Below are 6,463 nucleotides of genomic sequence, written 5' to 3'. Positions count from 1 at the left end.
CTTTCTCTCCTGTGTGTGTTCTCTGATGTTTACAAAATGAACTGAGAAAATCAAAGTGTGTGTTACTCTATTCAGTCTTGAGAGAAATTAAGGCTTTCCCACATTGTTTACATTTATGTGACTTATCTCCACATTCCCCACACTCACGGTTTGTGTAGTGTGACGTATGATGTGCCTGTCAAGAGATGAATGACATGAAAACTTTTCCACACACACTACATTCACATGGTTTTACTCTGATAGGACTTTTCTTCTTCACATTAAGATTTGGAATCTGGCTGAAGGTTTCCCCATGATGATTACCTTCTTTACTTTCACACAGTCTCTCCATAATATAACTTCTTAGATTTCTCCCAGGATTTTTGAACTCATCTCCAATGTTCCGATCTTCCTATTTGTTTCCTACAGAAGCCAAGTTCCTGGAGGTTTTCTCCATCACATCTCTGTAGAGATTCTTCTGAGAAGGATCCAGTAATGCCCACTTCTCCTGAGTGAGTTTCCTGCCACATCTTCAAAAGGCCACTTAGTCCATTTCCCAGCTTCTGGTATGTCTCAATGTCCTATCTATGGATCTCTCAGTACCTTCAGTTCACAGGGTAACAGAGGCTATGACAGAGCCACTTGGGACCTCTGGCAGCAGAGAAGATAAAGCAGTGGAGATGAAATCCCCAGGCACTCTTATATTTCTATTCGCAACTCCAATGTCTAATTAAAAAAACCCAGAGTATATTTCTGTAGTTTTGGACACCATTGCGTCGGTTTGTTCTATGATCAGAAAATGAATTCCTGAATTTTGAAAGATATCCCAAAAACATGAGGACTAAAATATAAATCATTTTCCATTGCTTCCTGATGCTTCAGCAGGAAATCATCTCACCATGCTGTCTCAAATTCAGTCACCTAGCCTTTTAGCTGAGTTTTTACTATATTTACTCTCTCTGTATATCTATACCTATATCTATCTATTTATATTTATATCTATCTATTTTGAGACAGAGTCTCACTCTGTCACTCAGGATGGAATGCAATGGAACAATCATGGCTCACTGCAGCCTTGACTTCCCAGGCTCAAGCAATCCTCCTACCTCAGCCTCCCAAGTAGCTGAGACTACAAGCATGTGCCACTACACCTGGCCTGTTTTTTTATAGAGACGGGGTCTTATTATGTTGCCCAGGCTGGTTTTGAACTCCTGGGTTCAAGAGTTCCTCCCACCTCAGCCTCCCAAAGCACTCGGATTACAGGCATGAGCCACCATACCGAGCCTATATTTACTATATATTTAAATATCACTTAGAGTGTAAGAGGTCTTTGGCCGGGCACAGTGGCTCATGCCTGTAATTCCAGCACTTTGGGAGGCCGAGGCGGGTAGATCACAAGGTCAGGAGATCGAGACCATCCTGGCTAACACAGTGAAACCCCGTCTCTACAAAAAATACAAAAAATTAGCTTGGCGTCTTGGCGGGCACCTGTAGTCCCAGCCATTTGGGAGGCTGAGGCAGCAGAATGGCACGAACCCAGGAGGCGGAGCTTGCAGTAAGCCGAGATCACGCCACTGCACTCCAGTCTGGGCAACAGAGCAAGATGACTCGTTCTCAGAAAAAAAAAAAAAAAAAAAGAGTGTAAGAGGTCAGAGGTCATAAGTTGATTACCAGATTAATAAAATAGTTATATTAATTCAGTAAGATTATATAGCTCATGTTTAAGAACTTTATTGAGGGACTTACTGGGTTTCAAGTGATTACACTTTGCTCTGAATCATTATATCCTCAAGATTACAGATCTAAACTAAAATGTAATGCATTAAACCAAACATATGTTTAAGGAAGCATGATGTATTGGAAAGAGTTTTGTAGTCATACAGGTTTGAATTTGAATCCTGGCTTAGCTATGTAGGAGCTGTGTGGCCTTGGAAAAGTGCCTTAACTCTCTGAGTTTCAGTTTCCTCATGTGTTAAATGAAGATAATATCATCTACCTTATCAGGATTTCTTGTAAAAGATGGTAATAAATAAGTGTTCAATACTTAAATATCAATTACCATTTAAAATGAATAAAATTATGTGTGAATGAAGGAATTTTGCAACTTAGCATTCCATAGTAATTACACATTTTAGGAGATCTTTCATGAAGGGGCTGGTGTAGTATCTCATTAATTCAACAATTATTTATTGAGCACCCATTCTATGCTGCGCATTGTGCTGCATATGGTAGTGGATATCATACTCTCAAGGATCACAGTAGGGTAGACTAAACTGCTATAATAAATTAACCCAAATATGTAATGATTCAAATGCAACAGAGGGTCAATTCTTGTTTGTACAGCAACGAGGGTGAATATGGAGGTCACTAGGTGGCCTTTCTACTTTCAACATGTGGTTTCCAATGTTGGTTTGGTTTTCACCATTCCTTTCTGTGGAGAGTCAAAGTTCCGAAGTGCATGTGTGGAGGTTCTATGGGCAAGTCTTGGAATTAACACATGTAACTTCTGCTCTATTCCACTGGAGCGAATTTAGTCAGATGGTCTAACCTAACGGCAAGAGAGGCTGGGAAATGTAGTCTAAGCTGTGTGCCCAGGAAAAAGGGGAGAACAGATATTGGTAGACAATAATAATAAATCCAATTTATTATACCTCTATCTGTGTTTTATTTATTCAAACTGTTCTTTTTCAAATGGATCATAGAAGAACTTCATACTAAAGCATATGATTTCCTTATGGTCTGGCAAGGTTAGTATTTTCTCTCCCTCTTTCTCCTTCTCTTTCCCCAGTCCATCTTTAAGACCAAGGTGGCCTTAAATAGAGTTAAGCCTCTATGTAGTTCTTCTCTCCTCTCATATTTCTGAAGGCTATCTTGGCTGTCTCCTAGAGTTTCCTAGAGCAACAAGGCAGAAGTATCTGCCCCTATAGTACATACTATTCCCCTGCAAAAATGGAGAAAAGCTAAATCAAATAGAATACACACACACACCCTCACGCACGCGCGCACGCATGTGCACACAAGAGAGGGAGAGAGAGAGACTTGCCGAACAGTTAGATTCTGTATAACTCTTAAAAAGCGTGTTTTTAAGCCTGCATCACAGATATGATAATCATATTTCACTGTAAAAGAATTCAAGAATAAGCTAGCAATCAGGTGATTATAGATACAAGATGAGTTTCTTAAAACAGATAAAAATCCTCTTTCCCTGAATGCAATGGTCGAGCAAATGTCTCTTGTGGGAGAGGTTCTTATGTTATTGTTTGTTGTTTGGATGGATTGGAAGGCTCTTTATCACTCTGAGAATGGAATTATAGCTCTCAGTAAAGTTTGCAATCTGTCCCTTCTTGAGTGTGTGTGTGTGTGTGTGTGTGTACATTTAGGTATTGTCCTCCCTCCCGCAACCCCCCACACATTTATCCACCACATACTTTCCTGGTGAGAGTACTAACATCTTCTGGGAATTGACCAAGTACAAGGCCTGGTCATACTGAGATAGCTAGAAGAATGAGTTTTTTGTGGGGAAGCATATATGAAAGTGAGAGGTATGGAAGTAGTGACACAAAGAACACCGTTATAGAAATGGTGAATCAAATTCCATTAAATCATCAGTAATTCATTCTTTGGGTCTCAAAAGCATTCTAGTCTGCAATAGACATTTAGTAAAATGCAAAAGCCTGGGGCAGGGATAATACTTTTAGATGTGCCCACTAATATTTCTACTAGAGGAAACAGCAAATGGCAAGGCCACTTTGATGAGACAGCAAATGGCAAGGCCCTGTAAGAAGGCTAGGCATGAACAGGGGGAAAGTGAAAATGTAGGAGGGTGGGGATGGGAAAGGAGGCTGAATAGAAATAGAAGGCACCAAGATAAGAGTTTATCTGCTTTATAAATTCGATTGGGTCCATGTTCAGATATTCTGGTTCCCTCTTTGTTTTTCTTTTTCTGCAGTTTCCTCATGCTATTTTACATTTCTTTTTCTAATCTCTATTTTTTTTATCTACTAAATCAGATCCAGGGTTGATCTAGAAGACTGAAAGGTGTGGAATCAGTGTGAAGTTTCTGGGCACAAACAGAGGAAGAATACAATAGTAGAAAGCCAAGTTATAAGTCGAGCAAATGTCTCTTGAGAAAGAGAAATACGAAGTACAGGCAAATAGGTATTATGGCATTTTCTCTTTTTCCCATTAGAGTTTCAATCTCAGTTTGTTTTCTCACCCCAAATAACATTCAGAATCAAAATTACATTACACCAGTTTTAGAACAGAGGAAACTGGGAGATAGTTCAAGAAGAGAACATTAAAAAAATAAAAAAAATTAAAAAAGGATCCGGGAAGATTGGGTTACAAGCTTTGCTCATTACACAAAATAAACTAAATTAAACGAAGAGGAAATTGGTGGTGGAGTTGCCAAAAGCAAAAGAAATAACTTGCTCTGGGTTAGTGGAAACAAAAACAAAATCATCTATACCTTGAAACTTTTGAGTATGCTAGAATTCTTGACGTTTCATTTAAAGTTTCATAAATCTATCATTTATGTTAAAACATTTTCAAAATGATAAACACTTTGTAGCTGAAAGGTTTCTTATCTCACTTTCCTAGGAATGTATGACAGACATCTTTGTTTACATGTCATGACTTGAAAAACCCTAATGAAAATAGAGATCTTACTGCCAATGATAAAATACTGCACATACTGTTATTCTTGAAAGGCACAGATCATGACGGTAATTAAGGAAATGTTCTTAAGAACCCAGTGTCTTCTTGGATGCTGTTTATTAGTGCATAGCCAGTTGTGCATGCTGCTCCATGTCATGGTGTTGGCTTATTTTCTCTATTTGTACATTATTTTTTCTCCTGTAGGGGATTTATTTTTAGAATCTATAGAAATTAAAGAGTTCAGTGGCATTGGACATAATAAATAAAAATGGCTTGACAGAAAAAGAAATTCAAGAAAAAAAAATACTTGATTTATCTTTGTGGGACAAACCCTTGGCTTCTAAGGAAAAAGAAGCGTTTTATCTTAATTAACTTTTGCAATTCCTTAAGAGTTAACCTGTGGGGTGGTTATTCTTGTTTGAGAAATTAAATGGCTCTAGTGACTTTATAAAGCTTATCAAAAGTAGGTACACAGACCAGTCAGTAGAGCCAGGGAGCAGCGTGGGGCGGAGGGGCAGGATGGGGGTTGAGGGGCCGTGGCGCACCCCCCTACCCACCCAGCGGCCCTGAGAGAGAGAAGAGGGCCGCTCCAGCCACCCAGTGCCATCTGGCCCGAAGCCCTTGCCACCTTTGTCATCTTGGCCCATCGAGCCGGGGAGTCCTGGCGGAGCCCTCGCTCGCCTGGTCAGAGTTCCATGTCGCGGAAGGCAGAAGCTGTGGATCGTGGGCAGTAGCCACCATCTCTATCGGCCCTCCAGGGCCAAGGGCAGCCGCCTACGCAATCCTCCCAGGGGCAAGATCCGCCTTCCGGGCCCAGGCAACCAGCACCCCAACCTTCCCAGCGACCCAGACGGCGCCATAGGCATTCTTCACCAGGCACCAGATCATGCACGTCCAGGAGGACTTGGAGACCGACCTGGAGGCGCTTTTGAGCCCCGTCATGAGCCCTAAGATGGCCAACATACCCCAGACAGTGCCTATGAGGCTCTGGAAGCTGCCTGACTCCTTCAAGCCGCAGGAGCCCAAATCCCACTCCGGACAGGCCAGTACTGACAAAGGCACTACAGGAGCCCTGACTTCATAGTATGTTCCAGCTCATTCCTCTCCAGCTTCTCTGCAGTTGGGAGCTGTTTCTCCTGGGACTCCCACTGGAATAGTCTGGCCTAGCTGCTACACCCACAGCTCAACATCTTCGACAGTCCTCTTTGGAGATACCTGATGATGTACCTCTGCCAGCAAGCTGGGAGATGGCGAAGACATCTTCTGGCGAGCAATATTTCTTAAATCACATTGATCAGACAACGTGGCAGGACCCCAGGAAGGCCATGCCCTCTCAGATGAACATTATAGCCCCCACCAGTCCACCAGTGCAGCAGAGTATGAACTTGGCCTCAGGTCCTCTTCCTGCTGTAAGGGAACAAGCCATGACTCAAAATGAAATTACTATCTAAACCATGAAAAAAGACCATCTCTTGGCAAGACCCAAAGCTTGACCCTTGTTTTGGTAAAGGGTCATCTCCAAACCTTTTTAGATGTTTTTGATTACCATCTTTTGTATATGAATTTGGGAAAGCACATTTAAATAAAATTGCATTGCTTTATAGTATTTTTTAAAGGTAGGTACAGATATCCTTTGAGAAGAGATCTTCCCTAGAGTTTTAATCTAAGTTTGCTCAAATATTTCAAAGTCAGACTGCCAGTGTGCAGCCCAGGGAATGATGGATTGATTCCTGGTTATCTCTAGGTTAAACTATTTTGCTCTCTGTCATGTCCACCAGAAACGTGAGTGCTGTTCATATTATTCCAGTTTCCTCTCTGTGATCCAAGT

General features: G+C 41.3%; 1 pseudogene; it reads left to right on the top strand.

Moving 5' to 3' along the window:
- Positions 1-4,697: 4,697 nt before the first annotated feature.
- On the top strand, positions 4,698-6,220 carry LOC116271828 (annotated as a pseudogene).
- The last annotated feature ends 243 nt before the right edge of the window (positions 6,221-6,463 follow it).

Source organism: Papio anubis, chromosome X (assembly GCF_008728515.1).
Source record: "Papio anubis isolate 15944 chromosome X, Panubis1.0, whole genome shotgun sequence".
Lineage (NCBI taxonomy): Eukaryota > Metazoa > Chordata > Mammalia > Primates > Cercopithecidae > Papio > Papio anubis.
This window is presented reverse-complemented; position numbering and strand designations above follow the sequence as displayed.